The sequence below is a fragment of the Triticum aestivum genome, chromosome 6D (genome assembly GCF_018294505.1).
Source record: "Triticum aestivum cultivar Chinese Spring chromosome 6D, IWGSC CS RefSeq v2.1, whole genome shotgun sequence".
In the NCBI taxonomy this organism is placed as follows: Eukaryota; Viridiplantae; Streptophyta; class Magnoliopsida; order Poales; family Poaceae; genus Triticum; species Triticum aestivum.
Genome location: NC_057811.1, coordinates 316,073,825 through 316,096,082, shown reverse-complemented (window position 1 = coordinate 316,096,082; position 22,258 = coordinate 316,073,825). Strand labels below are relative to the sequence as shown.

General features: G+C 50.1%; 1 pseudogene; it reads left to right on the top strand.

The window, feature by feature from the left end:
* Nucleotides 1-8,187: 8,187 nt before the first annotated feature.
* On the top strand, nt 8,188-14,382 carry LOC123144851 (uncharacterized; annotated as a pseudogene).
* Nucleotides 14,383-22,258: the final 7,876 nt, after the last annotated feature.

The following is a 22,258-nucleotide window of genomic DNA, read 5'->3' as shown; positions in this document are numbered from 1 at the left end:
CATTCTGCAAGGTTACTGGTCACATAATCTACTTTGCAGATTTCGTTGAATTGGCTTCTTGACCACACCTTACCATGATGTGCATCCATGTACTCCTTCACAAGAGGATTTTGAGCATACAACACTCTCAAATGGTGTGCATGCTTCCTTTTGCTGCATGTGTATGATGCTGGCCATAAGTTCTCATCATAAACTTTACCTTTGAACTTCTTTTTGAAATTATGCGCTAGGTGTCGCATACATTCCCTATGCTCCACTCCAGGGAATACAATTTCCACTGCACTCTCTAAACCCTTGCAAGCATCTGTGTGTATAGCTAAACCTGGGGGTGTGCCTATAATGTTGCGCAACTGCTGCAGAAACCAGACCCAACTTTCCTCAGACTCTGCCTCCACCACACCAAATGCAACTGGGAATAGCCAGTTGTGTCCATCAACTGCAGAAGCTGCTACTAGCTGTCCTCTCCATCTTCCAGTCAAATGTGTAGCATCTACAGCCAAATAGGGCCTGCAACCATCTAGAAACCCCTGCCAGCAAGCCTTGAAACAAACAAAAGCCCTTCTGAAGCACTCCTTCTGCAATGACTTCCCATTTATTTTGAATGGAACTGTATGCTTGTCAATCTCTACAACACTCCCTGGACTTGCCATCTCCACTTCAGCTTTGAAAGTGTAAAGCAGCTGAAAACTGTCATTCCATTGACCATTAATTCTGTCAAGAGCCCTTTCCTTAGCATTGAAAATTCTCATGTAAGGAATTTATATCTTGTACTTCTCAAAAAGCTTCCCATGGAGTGCTATTGGACCAAGTCCAGGTTCTTCTCTCAGCCAATCCAATATAGCATCTGCCACCCACCTAGTTTTTGCTAGCTTGGTTTTGGCCTTCCCCCCTCCCCCTCCAGGTGGACATGTGTGCTTGTGTGGGTTTTTCTTTATCTGAAACAAAATAAAAGGGTAAAAAACAGTTGAGAAACCTTACTCAATGATCTGAAACTAAATTACTAACTGAACTTGGATTACCTGAATATATTTGCTCTTGATCATACGAGATGCATGCAACTTCCACCTACACCTAGGATATGGACAAAATACTGTGAACCTTGCTGGCTCACTCCTTTTAATCTTATAGGTGTTTTCAGATATAATGCACCATGTTGTCACTGCATTCCGATAGTCCACCATTGATTGGAAAATGGTACCTACACTAAGCTCAGGTTTTTCCCTGTTCCACTCAATTGTTGGCATGTCATCACCATCGTATTCATCCTCGATTAAGCTCTCCATGTTCTCCACCTTCTCTTCATCGTCAGTGTCATCAAACCTAGCTTGGCTGATGGGCTCCTCCATATATTCGTCATCCACTGCTTGCTGACTGGCTACATCGACCAGTTCAGGAAACATCATCTCGTCTTCATCATCATTTGTAGGCACTGCCTCGTCAGGTTCTGCATCTTCTTCTACACCAACTGCAGAAGGTACACGAGAAGCAGCAGCTGAATCGGAACCAGAATTGGCAGCAGGCATGTTCTGGCTCCATGAACCACTTGCTTTACTTGGTGTCGACCTACAAGGAGTGCCGGGGTGCTGGCTATTAGCACAGACAGATGATGTCTGAACTCCCTTCCCCTTCGCCCGTTCTGCGTGTGGCTGAAGCACATCGATTTGGAGTTTACCAAATCGGCAGCCAGCAATCCCAGCAAAAAGCAACGGCATATGATCGTCGCAAGTTAGTGGGAGAAATCTTTGCTCGTCACTGCTGAAGTAATTCAGTTCAACAGCATCGGCATCACTCCAGGGATAGGTGTTTCGGAGCTCAGCTCACAAATCTTTGAAAGATATGCTGGTTTCTACCACTTTGGGATAGAAAAATGATGAAATCAAATGCGGTTTAGTACCACGCAGCACACTAGTTTCCATTCTAATCGCCAGCCGGAAAGCCAGCGCGGGATCAATCCTATTTTGTTGAAGGAAACAAAGGCTTCAGTTAGCCGGGTAAAATCGAGCACAAATTCAAACGATTCAAGCAAACAGAAGTCAAATACGGCCTACAATACGACTTAGAACGTCAATTCGAGAGGAAACAATGCTTACCCAGGTTTAATCCATGAATTATCTGCCGCAGATTCCACCCAATCATCTCCACGGTCGACTGCATTCCGGCCATCCTCACTCAACATCGCTATGTAATCCCAGGTGGGGAGGTGGGCTATATCTGGCGGAGACGCGGCGTCGCCGACGAACTGAATAGGGGCATAGGGTGGAGGAAACAACTGTGGTGGACGCGGCACGACGCCGGCGGAGGGGGAGGGGCGGCGCGGTGCAGTGCGGCCTATCTAGATTTGTTTCAGATTCAGACAAGCTGCCCAATACGTGTCTCCTTGCGGTCCCACCCGTCAGCAAGCAACAGTCAGACGAAGACTCGGCCCCACTCGTCAGCAATTAACGGTCAATGGACGGTCAAGACGGCAAACGCCCGCTATGAGCATTTGTGAGAGTTTCAGCTAAGGAAGAGGGGAAAAGTGAGCAAAAGTTTGGAGCGTGGGGAAAAGTGAGCACAACTAAGGAACCAGGGGCACTAATTTAAATATCCCAACTAAAATACCCATACTACTTGAATTATTCATACCAAAAGTTTATGTGTGCTCCAAACATTTTGGGTATTTTGGGTACCCGAATTACCCAAACCAAAATTTTGGGTAATTTGGGTTCGGGTATTTTTTTGGCAGAAAAAAATCCGGTTCCCATTTTTTAGTACCCGAATTATCCATAAACTGAGCTACCCGAACCGAAATAACCAAAATACCCGAATTGTCCATAAACCGAACTACCCATACTGAAATAACCAAAATACCTGAATGCTCGAACCCAAGCCAAAAACCAAGGCAACCGAACTTTAAAAAAACCAAGGCAACCGAGCAAAGCACACGCCAAAGCGAGGGGCTTTGCCTCGAATCCTGGGCGAGGCCGAGCCACGAACCCCACCACCAGAAGGGGTCCGTTGCAGCCCCTTAAAGATCCGTGCGTGTAGTATTTTCGCCACTGCTTTCGCCTTTCGTTTATTCCAAGAACCAGGCGCAGGCAGGCAGGCGCAGACGCACAGCCGGCGACGGCGGACGGAGCCTCGGACGAGCCGATGCACAAGGGGCGGACCAACTCCATCCCGCTCCCCATACTCGGCGTCCTCTTCGCCTACCTGCTCTACCGCTACCTCCGCCCGCGCCTCCGCGGCCTCCGCCTCGACCGCCTCCTGTTCCGTGTCCCGGACTGCCTCCGCCGCCGCGACAATGCCACCCGGAGCACCCTGCTGCCCTACTTCGCGCCCATCGCCGACCGCCTCGGCGCGCTGCGGCCGTACCTCGGCCCCATCGCCGACCGCCTCGGGGTCAGCCCGTGTTAGGAGCCCTCCTTGAAAGCTGAATAAAACTATTTCTTATTGATGATTTGGTGCGGCATACAAGAGTATATAAGAGGGTACAAACCGACTTGGGGTAGGGGTACAAAACTGACTTGGACTAGAAGTCGTATACCATAATGACTACTCTAACATCCCCCCGCAGTATCAACGGCAGGCTCGACGACGTTGAGACTGAAACAGATATCTTGAAACGGCTTAGTAGGCAGTGCCTTGGTGAAAATGTCAGCAAACTGAGCCGTAGAGGGAACATGAAGCACCCGAACCTGACCAAGAGCAACCTTTTCACGAACAAAATGAATATCAATCTCAATATGCTTTGTGCGTCGGTGTTGAACTGGATTGCTGGTCATGTAGACTGCTGATATGTTGTCACAGTAGACAATAGTGGCCTGCTCAATAGGCCTGTGTAGCTCGGAGAGTAACTGCCGAATCCAGATTGTATCTGCAACGGCATGTGCCACAGCGCGATACTCAGCCTCGGCCGACGAACGTGAGACTGTAACCTGTCTTTTCGAAGACCAAGAAATCAAATTGTTACCAAGAAAAACACAAAAACCGGAAGTGGACCTTCGAGTGTCAGGACAACCAGCCCAGTCTGCATCAGAGTATGCGGTAAGCGAGTTTGGAGAAGAATTATTGAGGTGGAGACCATGATTGAGAGTTCCTTTTAAATACCGAAGAATGCGTTTAACATGATTATAGTGAGGAACCCGGGGATCATGCATATAGAGACATGCTTGTTGAACAGCAAAAGAGATTTCAGGACGAGTAATGGTGAGATATTGGAGAGCACCTGTTAGGCTACGATAGAGAGTAGGATCGGAAAAGGGTTCACCGGTAGCCGAAAGTTTAAAACTAGTATCGACAGGAGTGCGAGATGATTGACAGTCAAGCATACCAGCACGATTAAGAAGATCAAGAATATACTGGCGTTGGGAAAGAAAAAGGCTGGAGGAATCTCGAACAACAGCAATGCCTAAGAAATGATGAAGGAGTCCTAGGTCAGTCATAGAAAATTCAGATCTAAGAAGAGAGACAATATGATCTAAGAACTTTTGAGAGGAGGCAGTAAGAATGATATCATCTACATAGAGAAGCAAATAGGCAGTGTCAGAAGTTTGATGATACACAAAAAGAGAGGTGTCGGAGAGAGATGGAGTGAAGCCTATTGTTTGAATGAAGGAGGAGAAGCGTTGAAACCAAGCTCGTGGGGCCTGTTTAAGACCGTAGAGAGATTTCTGAAGAAGACATACATGAGTTGGAAAGGATGGATTTTCAAAACCCAGAGGTTGCTGGCAGTAGACAGTTTCTTGAAGGGAACCATGGAGGAAAGCATTTTTAACATCAAGTTGGTGAATGGGCCATGAAGAGGAGACAGCAACACTAAGAACGGTGCGAATGGTGCTAGGTTTAACAACAGGAGAGAAGGTTTCTTCGTAATCAATTCCTTGTTGCTGAGAAAAGCCACGACAAACCCACCTGGCTTTATATCGTGAGAGGCTCCCATCGGAGTGGAACTTTTGGCGAAAAATCCATTTGCCAGAAACAATATTTGTATTGGGAGGACGAGGAACAAGTTGCCAGGTGTTGTTTTGAAGTAAAGCATTATATTCTTCTTGCATGGCAGCGGCCCAATTGGGATCAAGTAGAGCAGTTTTGTAATTCTTTGGAAGAGAAGTGAGAGATACGGAGGTATGAAGGTTTAGGCGGTCTTGGGGTTGATGAAATCCTGATTTGGCCCTAGTACGCATGCGATGATCATTAATCAGGGCTGCTGTAGGAATAGCACGAGGGGGTAAGGTGGGTACTGGTGAGTCCAGCGCAGCGGAAGAGTCGGACGAAGGAGTAGGGCTGGGTAGTGGAGTGGGAGCAGAGCTGGGTGGTGGAGTGGGAGTAGGGGCCGGGGGTGTTGGGGAGGGAGCAGGGGTCGGGGGTGTTGGGGACGTCTCGGGTGGGGTGAGTGTATGGTTGGGATTGGCTATGGTGGGTGTTAATGGTGGTGGTGATAAGTTGTGTTCGGCAGGTAGGGGAGTATATAGTTGGAAAGGACGGGGAGAGGGGGTGTTTGCGGAGCTAGGGGTGTTGGATGGTGTAGTAGTGCGTTGTGAGAAAGGAAAAATGTGCTCAGCAAACGTGACATGACGAGAGACATGAACGTGTCCGGTGTGAAGGTCGAGACAGCGATAGCCTTTGTGCTCGTCAGAGAAGCCGAGAAAAGCACATGGGATAGAGCGTGGTGACAATTTATTTGCAGAAGTGGCGTAGGCATTGGGAAAACAGAGACAGCCGAAAACACGAACCGCGGAGTAGTCGGGGTGGGAAAGAAAGAGGGAATAATAGGGAGTAGTGTTGGGTTTAGTTTTGGAAGGTCGAATATTTAGAAGGAAGGTGGCCATGTGTAGGGCTTCAGCCCAAAACTTGGGAGGCATAGATGATTGAATGAGGAGAGTGCGAACTATATCATTGAGGGTGCGAAGAGAGCGTTCTGCTTTACCATTTTGAGGGGAGGTGTAGGGACATGAGAACCTAAGCAGGATGCCATGTTGTAAGAAGAAAGTACGATTTTTAATGTTATCAAACTCGCGACCATTGTCACATTGGGTAAAGCGAATTGGGAGGAAGAAGTGAACAGACACATAGCGTTGAAAATTAAGGAAAAGAGAATGGACCTCGGATTTGTTGCGTAGAGGAAAAGTCCAGACAAAGTGGGTGAAATCATCTAGGATAACAAGGTAGTATTTAAAACCCGAAACACTTGCAATGGGAGAGGTCCATAAATCACAATGTATTAATTCAAAGGGATAAGTGCTACAAGAACTAGAGGAACTAAAGGGAAGACACACATGTTTGCCTAATTGACAAGACTCGCAAAACACAGAATTATGAGAGTCCCTATTACATGGTATGGTAAATTCACTAAGCATAGAAGCTAAGACGGCGGGGTTGGGATGGCCCAAGCGACGATGCCAGAGATCGACGGAGGCCAGCATGGATGTTGGAGGGGTGGCGGCAGGAACTCCATTAAGAGAATAAAGATCACCGAAGCTATTGAAGCGAGCGATCTCGGCCTTGGTCAGGTAATCCTTCACAGATAAACCAAAAGGGTCAAATTCAGCCGAAACTAGATTGTCGCAAGTAAATTGGTGAACAGAGATAAGATTTTTAATGAGGGCGGGTGCAACTAGAACATCGCGAAGTAAAAGAGGTTTGGTGGAAGAGGGAAGTTGAGCCTGACCAACACAATATATAGGAACAGATGATCCATCTCCAAGGATAATGGAAGGGAAAGGAGATTTAGTGCAAGAAGATAACCAATTACTAGATGCAGACATATGACTAGAGGCCCCTGAATCAAAGATCCAATCCGTACCTGAGTTTCCTTGTGCAGCAAAGTTATTCATGGCCTGGAGAAAGGCAGCTTGATCCTAGCTCGGCGTCGCAGGTGAGGGTGGCGTCGGAAGCAGTGCCGGCGGATACGATGGTGAAGGCAGTAGGGCCGGCTGGGGAGTGTAGTAGGCATTGGCCGGCTGTGGTGGGGGTGGCGTCGGGAGCACGGCCGGCTGAGGTGTGTAGTAGGCGCCGTCGTCGGTGCTGTAATGACCATAATGAGCATACGTCGGGGCGGCGTGATAGGCATTGGCCGGCTGTCGGGGGTTGAGAACCCCGGGAGCACCAGTAGGCGGCCGAAGGCCGGGTTGCCAGGCACCTGAGTATGCCGGCGGAGCACCGAGGGTGGACGGAGCGGACCAGGGCATGGGCCATGCTTGAACAAGCCCCGTCCAAGGATCATGAGGAGGCCGCCATGCAACCGCAGATGGAGCACTGGTGGGTGGTGCAGGACTCGGTGCTGGTGATGTCGTGGGCGGAACCGAACGAGTCGACGGCGGCCTGTAGATAGGGTTTTTGCCGCGGTAGTTCGGACTAGGACGCCAGCCTGGGGGCGGTTGAACAGATGACGATGCGGACGGCCCGGCGGCAGGAGCCGGCCTGGAAGGCGGCGCTGGTGTAGACGGCAGAGGAGGATGAGCCGCAGCATGAAAGACCTTGGGGCGAGAGTCCTTGCGAGCTTGTGTTTCCGCCGCGAGTTGTAGCAAGGAACGAACTTCAGCGAAGGTAGGAGGGGGCCGTATCATCGGTATGAACGAGGCTTGCTTGTCAAAGTCTTCGCTGAGGCCGACGACGACGATATTGATTAGCTGTGAGTCGCTAACTGTATCGCCGAGTTCGCGGAGCTCATCACCAATGGTCTTAACGCGCTGGCAGAACAGGTTCACCGGGGCGTCTCCTTGCACCATATTGCGAAGCTCGGTGTGGAGAGCGTTTTTCCGAGCGTCGGTGTTGCTTTGGAAGAGCTGACGGAGGGAGTGCCAGATGTTGGCAGCGGTGGCGCCGTCGTAATCGAGCATGTTGAAGATTTTGGTGGTGATGCGGGTGTAGAACCATTGGACGATCGCGAGATCGTCTTTCAACCATTGCGGCTCGTCGGGGCGGGGAAGACAGTTGGCGGCGACATGCGAGCGCAGGTTGCAGCGGCCGAGGTGGAGATCGAAGAGATGTCTCCAATGGTAGTAGTTGTGGGCGGCGAGATCAAGAACTATGGGGATGTAGGGGCTGATGTCGGAGATTGTGTCAGCAAGAGATATTGGTGCGGCGAGGATGGATGCAGGGTAGTTTTATGGAGCTATGGTAAGGGCCGAGAGAGAAGCGGCCGCGGCGTTGGCAGCCTTGGCGATGAGTGCGGCCCGGCGCTCGAAGTAGCCGGGCGGCGGCGGTGGCGGTGGCGGTGGCGTTGGCGGAGCCATACCCTAAACCCTGGGACCGGTATCTGATACCATGAAAGCTGAATAAAACTGTTTCTTATTGATGATTTGGTGCGGCGTACAAGAGTATATAAGAGAGTACAAACCGACTTGGGATAGGGGTACAAAACTGAGTTGAACTACCATAATGACTACTCTAACACTCCTAACCGGTGCACATACTTGGCTGGCCCGTGGACAGCATGTGGGCTGGGCTGGGCTGCACGACACGAACCCGGCGGCTCTCTTCCCTTCCTCCTCCTTCCCCCAATTCTTGTATCCAGAGATTGTAACCCTAAATCGTTACCTGAATTCGTGAGTTGAGTGTTAGATCGAGTAATATACCAGTGGGATTCTAACATCTGGTATCCCCCCCCCCCCAACGAGTCATCGCCTTCTTCCTGTTCGACAAAATGACTAGCCACCAAATGTCCTCAGATCAAGTTCTCAGCATGGTGGTGGAGCAAGCGATTTACCCTATCACTACTGATGTAGTGTATTCCCTCTTCGCTCCTTTTGGTGTAGAGCAGTTGGTGGTGTATCCCCAAACAAAATCAGAGGATGGAGAGCTTTGTGTGGCGGTGGACGTCCGATTCACTTCGGCGCACGCGGCGGCGCACGCGTTCGCGTACTGGGATGGCCGCTGCATCTACTACCGGTGTTGCCGCCTGCAGACGTGGTGCGCTACACTCGACGTGTTGCCGGCCCCAGCGTCTCCTTCACCCACCGTCGTCAAGGACAACCGTGACACTGTCGTCGACCTCAACAACTCCACCACGGCCATCTCTAGTCATGACGGCAAGTCCGTCGGGTCCGTCAACATCCCTGCGGCAGCCAGCACCAGCACACCGCCTCATGTCCATGATACATCGCCCAAGTCTTCCCTAAAGAGGGACTACCGTGTCCCCGTCGTGGGCACGGACGAGTACACATTGGTGGCGGCAATTCCAGAAGTCGTCACCGAGCTCGCCGTCTTCCCCGGCGTCCCCTCCACCACCAAGGCCCAGGAGGTCCTCGAGGTCATCCACGGCGCGCCCCCTGCCTACATCACGATGGCGCACATCACCTGTTCGACGGATGGCTCGAACCAAGTTATCGCCACCAACAGCGTCAACAAGGTCACCACCAATCTCGTCAAGCCTGCGGTCGACCTCAACGACAATGAGGTTGAGCAGCTCGCAGCTGTACGGCCAACGCACTCCATTAGCACGGGCACCTTCTGCATCACCGAGGAGGTCGTTCCTTCCGGGGCGTCCACCACCGACATCGATTCCAAGGACGGCGTGGGGGAGCTCGATGCCTCATTTTTGATCTCCATCAACACCTCCCATCTTGTGACAAACAAGGTTTCATCCATCAAACTGATGCAGCTGTTCGTGGACCATGACGTGGATTTGCCGCCCACAAGGCACCACGGGCTGCGTATACGTCCGATGCCATGGCCATCACTTTGGGGAGACCTTGCAGATGGCAGGGAGGTACGACCCATCCCTTGGCCGTTTCCCGTGAAGAAGTTCATGGAGCATCCATTCCAGTTTGTCCAATTGCTTGATATGATTAGTAGCACCTTTCCTGTGGAATCATGTCATGCTGGAGAACTTGTGGGCAATCGCAATGTACACTGCATCCAGATAAGCTCTATCGAGCCCTTGTGCTTATGGTCTTTGCAACAGAACAATGTTGGTTCCTGTCACCGTAAGCATGCCAAGCTATTTTCTTACAATAAACAGTGGCCTTTGGAATGGGGTACATGCACTATTATTCTTGCTGTGGGAACGCATCATTCTGGTCTTGCTCCTATGGTTGTAAATCAGTTTCGGCGTGCGAAGAAACACAGTGCTTGGAATAGGATGAGCGGTTTTGGTTTTCAGTTAATACAGTGTGAGCCAGTGCTATCTTTTGATCTAGCTAACATCACTGAACAAGGGCAGCTCACTTTCTTGGTTTCCGCTGAGCCAAGCAAATGTTGTGAGGCTGGGTCAAAAAGAGTGAAATTCAACACTCTGTCTGTTTTCCCTAATTGGTCTAAACATTTTCAATGGAAAGTTGCATGGCCACTTAGTTCCAAGAGGAAACATCTGCTAGCAGGCCTTGTCTTATGCCATGGCCGTCATTTGCTTGCTCTCCTGACGAAGTGATTCTGAAGCATACAGGGCTGCTACCGCTGGTTACATATGCGATGCAGTATTTATCTCATGATCTGAAATCTTGGAGAGCATCCTTGAGGTATTTGCCAAGTGCGCGACTGAAACCATGTACTTATGAGAAGTTTGCTTGTTGGATCCCCATGACGCCGAGAGATACGCCTATCCTGAGTCAGCCGATAATGCAACTTATGGGTGATCTGAACCTGGGTGTTGTGGTGATGATGCGGTGCTTGGTTCTACTATCTTCTGCTAACATTGATTATGAGCTGCGGCGTCGACCAGATCAAACAAAAGATTGTGGTGTGCTTGTGAAGTTCAGAATATTGCATATTTTTCTAGTTCCTTCAGCCAAGCTGCAACCATGGCCTTCCTGCAGATATACATTCACACATTTTGAGCAGCAGTTCTTTCCCCAGTTACCTTTTTCCTAGGACTGACAAAATGCCAGACACAAGGCGGCACAGGAACATTTCAGTACAGTGGCAATGTTTACATCAAGAAGATTTTAGCGGGACTGGCCATTGTGATACAGATGGCAATTCTCAACCAGATGGCCTATACATGGTAGCAGGCTGCTATGGCGCTGGGCATCTGGTGTTGTATCCTTGCCAACCATCTCACACAGACTTAGTAGTGGTTCTGACCATGGCACCACATCGCTTCAAAAATTTCTATGGCCTATGTAGTTTCAGCGACAGTCCGACAAGGGAGCTTCCAGAAATTGATGTATATAAAGCTATACTGTGTGAGCTTATGCTAGTTCTGGACCAGCACCTAGACATTTTGAATTCACGGCTTGATGTTTCTAACAATTGGTGCTCTTTGTTGTGGCTCAATTCAGATTATATGCTCAATTATGATATGGATGTGATTGGATCTGACTGGGGCATCTACCTGTTGGACATATCTTGGGATCCTGGAGGGATGGCATGGCCGTTGTTACCCGAATTGGCTCGGCGAGTGGTCTTCGAGGGAGAAAGGTGTGTCATCATCTTAACTGCGGCCTACCTTGTCCACGCCAGCTACATTTCATTTCGGCTACTGCATGGACTTCGATGGGTTCAAGGTACAACAATTTTTGTGGGATCAGGGCCGTGTGAGCCTTCCAAGTCTTATACATCCTTCGGGGGGGCCTACCTTGGCCACAACTACTGCTTCGACCTTGTCGAAATCTACCCCGGCTTCGGCTACCACCGTGACTACGACTGCTTCTTCGAGCTCGTTCAAGTCCACCTTAACAATGGTTACTACTGCGACAACTACCCTGGCGACCCCAACATGATTGATGATCTTCAAGCACCATGGGATCCTGGCGAGCTTTTCAGGACAACGGCTTGGGGGCAAGCCGCATTTCAAGGAGGAGGGGATGTTAGGAGCCCTCCTAACCGGCGCACATACTTGGGCTGGCCCGTGGACAGCATGTGGGCTGGGCTGGGCTGTGCACATGTTGAAGCGTTGCTGGCTATAAGTAAGTGGAGAGGAGGCAACGAGGAGGGTATTCAGTGGATCACGGCACGAACCCGGCGGCGGCTCTCTTCCCTTCCTCCTCCTTCCCCCAATTCTTGTATTCAGAGATTGTAACCCTAAATCGTTACCTGAATTCGTGAGTTGAGTGTTAGATCGAGTAATATACCAGTGGGATTCTAACATCCGGCACGGCCACGGCGGCGCGGACGCGCTCGTCAGGTTCCCCGGCGGCGAGGGCCTGTCGGTGGCCGCCATCCTCGAGGCGCCCGGGGAGGTGGTGGCCAAGTCCTCGCACAGCATGCTGTACCGCACGGCGATGCGCTCCGGGGAGACGGCTGTGCGGCCCGCGTGCGCCGTGGGTGCCGACGAGGCCGCCGCCGCCGCGCGCCGGATCGGCGCGGTCACCCACCCGAACCTCGTGCCGCTCCGCGCCGTGTACGTCGGGCCGAGGGGCGAGAAGCTGCTCGTGCACCCCTTCTACGCCGCCGGCTCGCTCCACCGCTTCTTGCAAGGTCAGTGCGCATCACTCACTGTTGTTTTGGCCGTTCCGTAGCAGTAAGAAATTACAGAATGCTCCTGTGAATCAGGCGACATGTTTTTTCTGACATTTTGAAATGCAGAATTTTTCTACGTCAAAAGTGCACATGAGCCCACACTGCAAATGAAACTTTTTCTTATTCTATTTGTTGCGACGAGATCACACATGAAACATTATTATAAGCTTATACAATTACATTTCGTCACAAAGGGAAAAGCATGGCGTAGTTGCTAAGCGAGTTCGAAAAAAGAGAGGTAGATCAGCAGCTTTCCCTAAACAAATATCATTACGCCCATCAGTTTGAACTTTTGAGCCAATGTGGGATGTGTTACAATAGTTAGGTTCGGTTACGTTACAGAGTTCATTTCTTACTTCCATTCCATCTTCGCTGGTTCTTATTATTGCATACTGCGGCCAGGCAGGAAACATTTCTCTGCTTTGGTTGTTAGCCTGAAACCTCACATGATACTGTCCTGAAGCAATGGTCCTGGCTATTAATGTTATATAAGGTCATTAGATCACCCTTCACAATCGTGATCATTGGGGCATACTATCAGTCCTGTGTGTTGTTCAGTTAAAACAGTGGTTAGTGTTGCATAATCGTCTGTCAAACAGTAGTAAACATAGTCATTGTTGTGCCTTGTTTCAAAGAAATAAAAGCCATTGGTGTGCCTTAATTGAAGGCACATGCACACATGTGCAGTCTTTTCAAGCGAAAACCATTTGCAATATTGGCACTTTCAGCCCATTTTAGTATTTCACGCATCATTGTCATTTGTACTACGATACTATTCTCACGATTTTCTTGAACGACATAAACGATCGATTAAGTAGACGTCTTTGTTCACGGCATTTGGTGTGATGGAATGATGCTGGAGGCGTCCGCGGCGCAGGGGTACAAGGCGCCGGAGCTGGTCAAGATGAGGGACGCCACCAGGGAGAGCGACGCCTACAGCCTCGGGGTGGTGCTGCTGGAGATGCTCGCGCACAAGGAGCCGGCCGGCCACGACGACCGCGCGCCGAGCTCCCGCGACATCTTCTTGCCGGCGTCCTTCAAGAACCTGGTGCTCGAGAGGAAGATCTCCGACGCGATCAGCTCGGACCTCGTCAGGCAGAGCAGGAAGTCCGGGAACGAGAGGAAGCTGAACGCCTTCTTCGAGCTGGCCACGGCTTGCTGCAGCCCTTCGCCGTCGCTGAGGCCCAACACCAAGGCGATACTCAGAAGGCTTGAAGCGATAGCAAAATGATTACTTAATTTAAGTAAATGTGGGTAGGTTCACCGGATTGCTACACTCTTATCAGCATTTGCATCATGGCAGTGCCAGTGTGGACCGTTGATGGGAGTGAGGCATTCAGACGTAGCACGAGACAGGGCTGAAGTGAAGGAACCACTGAACCTCTGCTGGAGAATTGGGGAATGGAGGCCGATAATTCAAGGCAGAGCACGGGCTCAGATGAGCCCGGTGAACAGTACCCCGATTTGAAATACAAAAAATGTTCAAAAAATTCCAATTTTTTTGTGGTGCAAGATACTTCTGTGTGTGAACTCCGTGCAAAATTTTGTGAAGTTTGGACATTCGAGAACCCCGTGGCAAAAAAGACAAAATCAGGCATGAACAGTGTGATTTTCAAAAGAATCTCAGACATCCAAAATTTGTCTTCTTTGCCACGAGCTTCTTGAATGTCCAAACTTCACAAAATTTTGCACGGGGTTCACGCACAGAAGCATCTTGCATCACAAAAAAATTTGGAATTTTTTGAACCTTTTTTGTATTTTAAATTGAGGTACTGTTCACGCCCGGGCTCATCTGAGCCCGGGCACCAAATCGCCGCACTCAATGGAGGCGAGCTTTAGATGTCATGGAATGTGTATAGTCAGAGTGTAAACGCAGTGAGGTTACTCGATCGTTTGTAATTTTCTTGTGCTTTACTTGAAACCGATCATGTACAAATCTCCATGTAAATCTAGCCTTCGTCTGATCTGAGTGTTATATCAGATATGATTGGTAGGAGTATTCAGTGGCAGATCCAGAATTTGAAGTTACCCGGAGCGGACTTATAAAGGAAGCGAAAAATCCAAACCACGATGCAATCAAAGAATACAATTAACAAAATTAACTGGCCAAGTAGTATGCCTGCTTGAACTAATTTGAACTGGGAGAAATATATATATATATATATATATATATATATATATATATATATATATATAACACAACAAAAAAAATTATATAAACTCTAACTCTGACATCTGCTTTATCCCCAGATCTGTAATCTTCAAGTCTAATAGATACCTAAAACATGTGAAAAGACATATTAATATTAAGTTAAGTATTTTAGTATACTCGTCAATTTGTTTTTCAAGGGCCGGGGCAGGTTCATTGTCTGCTTGATTAAATCTTTGAGGCACATTAGCTTGCAAATTGTTTGTATCAGTTTCTTATTAACTTAATACTTCAGGAATATTCATTATCTATTTTGCAAAAAAGAATATTTATTAGCTTGGGAGAGAAGTTCTCCCGATCAATAGCGGGATTGCGATCGAAGGCTGCGTACAGAAAATAAATGGGCTCTTCTCATCTTCTACTGGGCCTGGCTGATTGGCCCATCTGACCTTATCGAATCGTTCTCTTTCCTCAATTTATCTTCCTCTTGACTTCGTCACCGACGGAACGTACAGGAGAGCTTCTCTCGCCTCCCATGGTGGCCATTGGCCAGGCCAAAGCAGTAGGTGTGTGCTAGGTATCAAAAATTTACCCGGGGCGGCCGCCCCTACACGACCCCACGTTGGCGCCGCCCCTGGGAGTATTTGCTATACAGCTTGTGATGTTTCCGGTGCATGTGCGGTTGTTCTACTTGTACGCACTGACAAGGACAGGTAGAGTTTTTTTTAAACGAGACAAAAGATTTGCCATTTTCATTGAATAAGGAGAAGAGAGAGTTTTAACGACATCCCCGCGCCGTGAAAACTGAGAAAATTTACAAAGATCTACTCTCCCGGCATCAAATTACACAAATGTTTAGCGCTCGCCAGAGCCCATAGAGAAGCCTCCTCTTTAGTAGATCGCACGATCACCATCACCGGCGCCGCCTTGTTCCTGAACATGCGTGCATTTCGCTCATTCCAAACCACCCAGCTTACAAGATGAAGAAGGGAGGCGAGGGCTTTTGTTGGCAACACATTGTTGGTGAGGACCCCATCCCACCAAGAACCCACCTTGTCGTAGATCATCCAATGTGTGATATCGACATCTAGGTGCAGCCACGTAAGGATCTCCTTCCAGACCCGAATGGAGTAGCGGCACTTGAACAGAAGGTGCGCCGCGGACTCTTGCACTTGATTGCAAAGAGGGCAACGATCGCAATTTGGCCACCCTCGACGTTGAAGCCTGTCCGCCGTCCAGATCCTATTCTGTGTGACCAAGCATGCAAAAAAAAAATATTTGGGGGGTGCCCAAGCCTTCCAGACAATGGTTTGCAGGTTGGATTGAACATGGCCAACAAATTGCATCAAGTAGGCTGTCTTGGCAGAGTAGAGCCCATCATTGGATAGCTTCCAGAGAATGGTGTCCGGAACTCCCGGTTGGATATTGACATTCGAGAGCCTGTTCCAAAGATCAACAAATTGTTCAAGGTGAACAGGAGAGAGTCCTGTACTTGTGTCAATCAAATTTATCCAGTTGTTATCTCTGATGGCCGAAGCAACAGTGTCACACTTCTTTCTTGATAGCTCGAAGATTTTTGGGGCAATGTCTTTGGGGCAGATGCCATCTAGCCACGAGAATTCCCAGAATTTGGCCTTGGTGCCGTCGCCAAGTGTGACCTTGGTGGCAGCCGTGAAAATGTCCCGATCTTCCTTGCCACAAGGGATCTCAGAACCACACCATGTTCTTGGCGGGTCATCCCACTCCAGCCAAAGCCACCTAAGGCGGAGAGCGGTGGCGAACTTCTTCAGATTGAGGATTCTGAGGCCCCCAAACTGTTTTGGCCTACAAACTTGCTCCCAGTTAATTTTGCATTTGCCGTCGGACACGGTGTCAGTGCCAGCCTAAAGGTAAGCTTTCCTCAGCCTGTCAAGCTTCTGTAGCACCTCCACTGGAAGGTCCAGTGGAGTTATATGATAGATGGCCACCACCGTGAGAACCGCCTTGACCAAGGCCATTCGGCCCGCAATAGCCACATGCCTCCCTCTCCATGGTGCAAGCTTCCCGGCCGCTTTGTCCAGAAGGTGCTGCAAATGAATCCTTTTGAGTCACCGAATCACAAGCGGAAGGCCTAAGTAACGAATTGGGAAGGAAGATCGCCCCACTGGGAAGTGTTGCAGAATGTCATCAAGGTCCAGGTTGGCGCACTGGATGGGAGCAACCAAACTCTTTGCACAATTGGTGACCAACCCAGTTGACTGGCCGAAGGATGTAAGCGTGCTGGCAATGAAGCTGACATCTTCCTTAATGGGGGCACAAAAGATCGCCGCGTCATCAGCGTACAGAGAAGCCCTAATGCCCGTGAAGCGGCTGCCAAGCAGATGTAGCAGACCTTGAGAGGTGGCCTTCTCCAGGATGCGATGCAGCGGGTCAATGGCAAGCACGAAGAGCAGCGGTGAAAGAGGTTCGCCCTGTCGGAGGCCACATCCATGCTTGATTGGGTCGCCGGCAACACCATTTAGCAAGACTCTGGAGGAGGCCGAGGAGAGGAGAGCCGACACCCACCCTCGAAACCTACTCGGGAAGCCATGATGTGCCAGCAGCTCCATTAGATAATCCCATTTTACCGAGTCAAATGCCTTCTGAATATCAAGCTTGAAGAGGAGCATGGTTTTTTTTTACGGTGAAACTTTCTGGCCAAATTGCGAACATACAGGAAGTTGTCGTGTATACTCCTTGTTTTGATGAGGGCACTCTGCGCAACGGAGACGATATTGTTCATGTGAGGGGCTAGCCGAGTTGCAAAGATTTTGGCAATGAGCTTTGCAATGGCATGAATCAGGCTGATGGGTCGGAAGTCCGATATGTCTTCGGCACCGTCTTTCTTGGGGATGAGGGCAATATTCGCCGAGTTGAGCCAGTGAAAGTTTTTCTCATGCAATTTGGAGAACTTGTTGATCACGAGCATGACATCATCTTTGATAATGTCCCAACAAACCTTAAAAATTTTCCCGGTGAAACCGTCGGGTCCCGGAGCCTTGTCTCCGGAAAGGGTCGAGATTGCATCCTTGACCTCATCCTTCGTGATGGGCTCCTCAAGGTCGGAAAGATCATGACCCGAAGGGGACAAAGCGACAAAGGAATTGTGCCCAATGTTGTCTGATTTTGGTCTCTGTACAGTCGAGTTTCTATCCTCTAGCCCAGTCCCTAACAGTAGCACTAGTTTACTCTGATACCAAGAGATTAGGATTCGGAACTTTTGGTTGTATCTAGATTGCTTAGCGGCATGGCCTCAAAACAGGTCACCATCCACCACCCTCTCTCTTTCGCCGACACCAAAAGTGTAGCGTGCGTAACACACGGGCCTGCAGTGTGCTGATTTATTTCGTAACCTCCATGGGAATCACCCATTCACTATCCCACGTCAACATACTAAACGATCATCCGTGTGTGCTAGCTCACTAAAAAATCTTCAGCTTCACGCTGGAAAAACTTGGAGAATGCCTCCAAGCTCCAAGCCTGCGCGCGCCGTGCCGTGTCAAATTTGCTAATGCACATGTCTCCTGGTCACAAATCTTACGTGCACGGGCACGGTCGACGCAGCGGCAAGATTTTACTGCCTCTGGCCCGTTGCCGGTGCCGGTGCCGATGCCATGGCCGTGCGCCCTGGTCCTCGTCCGTCCGTTCGCGGCTACAGTTGCGCACGCCGTCCGTCGTGTAGCGTCTTGAGGGCATGCGGCGTGCGCCGTGTTGAGCTGTTGAGCTAAGAGCATCTCCAGCCGTTGGCCCCCTAGGGGCGCCTAAAATCGCCGCCTGAGAGCGAGCCGGCGCAAAAAAAGGGCCTGGGGGCGAGTTGCTCCCCAGTCGCCGGCCCCAGGGCCGCCCCCAGATGCGCAATATTTTTTTTAAAAAAAGTTTGGCGAATTCGTTTAAACACAGCTAAATTTCGGCCAAATTGGCATATATTGACATGTTCGGCGGTTACATAGCAAGTATAACTAAAACTAAAACAAAAAATCGCTGAACGCCGAGTAGTCGCCGTCGTCGCCGCCATCCTCGCCGCCGCCGCCGTCGTCGGCCTTCTCCTCCTTGACGCGGCCGTCCCTGGTGGACCCCTGACCGGCGTCCCCAATGCGGACGGGTGGCGGCGGCGCGTCGTCGTCGTCGCTGTCCCCGATGACGACGACTCCTCCTTCGTCGCGGCCCCGGCGGCGCCGCTCGAACCGCGCCAGGGAGGGGGAGAGGGAGGGCTGGGCGGCGTACGAATTGGAGAGGGAGAGGGAGGGCTCGGCGGCGGCGCACGAGAGGGAGAGCTCGGTGGCTAGGGCGGCTAGGGCTGGTGTGGCCAGAGGCGAGGGAGGCCACCGGCTTATATAGCCGCGCCGCGCCCGTGTGTACGCGTGCGCGGGAGGGGAGGCGTCGGCGCGCCGCCCCGTGACGCGCCGCCTGTGAGGAATCAGAATCAATGGCAAGGCTGACCGGCGGCAGCCTTGCCATTGATTCCCCGCGGGAAACCGAGGAGTTGGGGGAAGACGAGACGCGGTGTCGCTGACGCGGCTGGCCCGCGGCTCTTTCGCGCCAAAACCGCTCGCCCCGGCACCCCCGGACGCCCCCCAGCGCGCCGGGTTCGGCCTGGGTCCGCCGACGCTGATTTCGGCCCAGGCCGGCGAAAATCGGGCTCCTGGGGGCGCGACTGGGCCCTTTTTTTGGCACCGGCGCCAATAAATCGCCTGGGGAGGCCTCCCTGGGGGCGCGGCTGGAGATGCTCTTAGGAGTACAAACTTGGTACTAGTAGGAGTAGTACTAGTACGGAATGCTCCTACTCTATCAACGAGCCCCATCTGACACCAAATTTCTTGGCTTCCGTGCTACAGCTAGATCTTCCCCTCGTTTCTGTTTTCCAACCCGGCGGCGGGCGGGGTGCGGTTTGCCAATAGTCGGTTTGCTCAACGGCGGTCCCACATGAAAGTGAAAATGCTAGGCAACACACCTTCCCTAAGCTATGTGTCGTGCCGGACGGGCCATGGAGTACTCCCGATTCCCGGGCGTGTGGGGGTGCGACGCGAACGCGGCAGACCTTTTCCTTTTACTAGCAATGTGCCCGTGCGTTGCGACGGATCCAAAGTAGTAGAATAGTAGTACTTGTTCACAAACTTGAAAGAAATCACTCTTGTTTTGATATACTCCTAATATATTACTCTCTCCGTACCTAAATATTTGTCTTTTTAGAGATTTCAAATGGACTGTCACATACGGATTATATAGACATATTTTGAAGTGTAGATTCACTCATTTTGCTCCGTATGTAGTCACTTATTGAAATCTCTAGAAAGACAAATATTTAGGAGCGGAGGGAGTACTTTTCACTCAAAATATATTTCTCAGGCTGTTTTGTTGAGGTGAGGGAGGGATGTGGTTGCTTTCAAGATAATAAGGGGTTTTCTGCAAATTGGAGCAGAGAAGTGGGTATTGTTGCAAGAATGCCACAACTTACCTCACAACCGTTAGATGCAGATCTAATGGTCAGAAACGATGGATGACAGACACACCACCATCACCAACCGAGTCTTTTATAAGGAAAAAAGTAGGAGTAGAGAAACATGGATAAATTGTAACATTTGGTTCCGCTCCTTGGCACGATCGATAGATAGAAATAACGATTGGAAACGCTAGAGAGGGGTTATTTCCGCCAGATAAGCAGGGTACCTAGTACTAGGTTGGCGCATCGTCGGTTTGGTCACACGCGGTCCGACATGTTCTAGTGTTTCTAGCAAGATGCCCGCGTGTTGCACGAAGTTGATGGAAAAGGTAAGCACAACTTATAAATTGACGGATGGAGTACTAGTAACAGTGATGCATATAATTAAGCAAAGGGATCGCACATGTCGGTATTGACTGGAACAAGAATGCAACATCACAATAAGAATTAAGGCCACGATGATGCGATCGCAGTGGTGGTTACAGAAGGCAAGAAGAAAGATGGATCCATGAACGTACGACCTCCTCCTCCTCAACTTAGTGCGCCGGGCCACCGACCGGCAGCTAAGGAGCGGCGGCTTTTGTGGCAAGGTCGAGGTGCTTCTCAGCAAAGGCATCCAAGGCTTCCAGCCGGTTGAGGAAAGCCAACGTCGTAGCATCCTCACTGGCCTTGTAGATACCTATGTACACGATTTCCTCGTACACGTGGATGTGTAGATCGATGAATTCTTGCAGGGCGAGGCGCCTCACGGCGAGCGCGACCTCCAGGTGGACATTCTTCGTGGCGTCGGCGGGCAGTCGCAGGGCCACCAGTGCTTGAAAGAGGTTCCGGCCATGGAGGCCGATTAGGGTGGCAGGCAATGAGGAGCCCGGGTGCGCGGGCTGGAGGAGTACGGCGATGTCGTCCGCGAGCTTCTTGAGGACGGTGAACTTATTGCTGGTGGCAATGATCATCTGGTCCAACTGAGAGTCGTAGTTGGCGTCGACGGCGACCATCCATCAGCCGGTCTCCAACACCGTCTGGAGACCATCCTCGGCGCCATGCCGCAGGCCGGCGTCGTGGACCATCTGGCACAGACGCTGGCCGCTCACGCGCATCGCCGCCATGGGTCTGGAGTGAGCTCTTTTGCGCTTAGTGTAGGTGCTTAGGCAAATGCTTAGGTGCGTACGATGTGGTAGATGCATTGGAATGGAGGGGCGCCTTTATATGAGGGCAATGAGGGCAAACTGCGTTGCATTCACATCGTGCAGCCTCTTTTCCTGAACCTCCTCCCATTACTTCCCTCATGCATTAATTGAAGGAGGATGCATTGGCCGTTCAACATTTCGGGAACCGCTACTCCCTCCCTCGTCTGCATTAAAGCCGTATCGGGAACTGCGCCGCCCGCTGTCAAATCGAATACTCCCATCGTCTAGGTGAGTAAGTCATCTTACGAAAACCAAATAGTAAACACATAGGCGCGGTGCATTAACTCTCACGTTGTTTCTTATTTTTTGACATAAATAGAGGAATCAACCAAAGATGTGGGGCGTGTATGCTTTTAATGACTTGAGACTATCAAACATGACATGCAGTGGTCAGTTCGTTGCACGCAATGATATTAATAATGCTTAGTATCATATATTAGTATCATTGTATTTTGACCTCCGTCCGGGTTTATTGGTCCCCATTGTATTTTGTGCCAAATTTTGACCATCGATTAAACTAACAAAATGTTCACGCATGTCACCAAACATTATATTTTTGAAAACTATGTTGAAATATGAATCCAACGAGATAATTTTTCTTGACATGCATTAACATTTTGTTAGTTAAATCTTTAGTCAAAATTTGGCACAAACTACAAAGGGGACCTATAAACCAGGACGGAGGTAGTAGTACTTTATTTATTGCCATGTATGACACATAGTAGCATAACATTTATTATGATACGATATCATGATATGATACTCAACTCTCTCTTTCTTCATTTAATTCTATGGCACCTCATCAAAATTGCCTAGGTGGCATGCATGATATAGCTATGATACTACCATTACAACCAGCCTTAGCAAATAAACATTAAGTTCTCTCGTTTTCCTCTCCACCTTGGTCACCTAGACGGAGGGAGTATACTGTACTATTTTAAAGTCAAGGGTGGGGCTTTTCCTGCGCGGTAGGCGGGGCAGTTCCGCCTAGTCGGTTCGACAGAGACGCGAGAAGATGAGGGAGTAGGCTGCTGCAAACGTAGGGCTGTGTGATTTGACAGCAAGTTACTGCTGGACATGTGG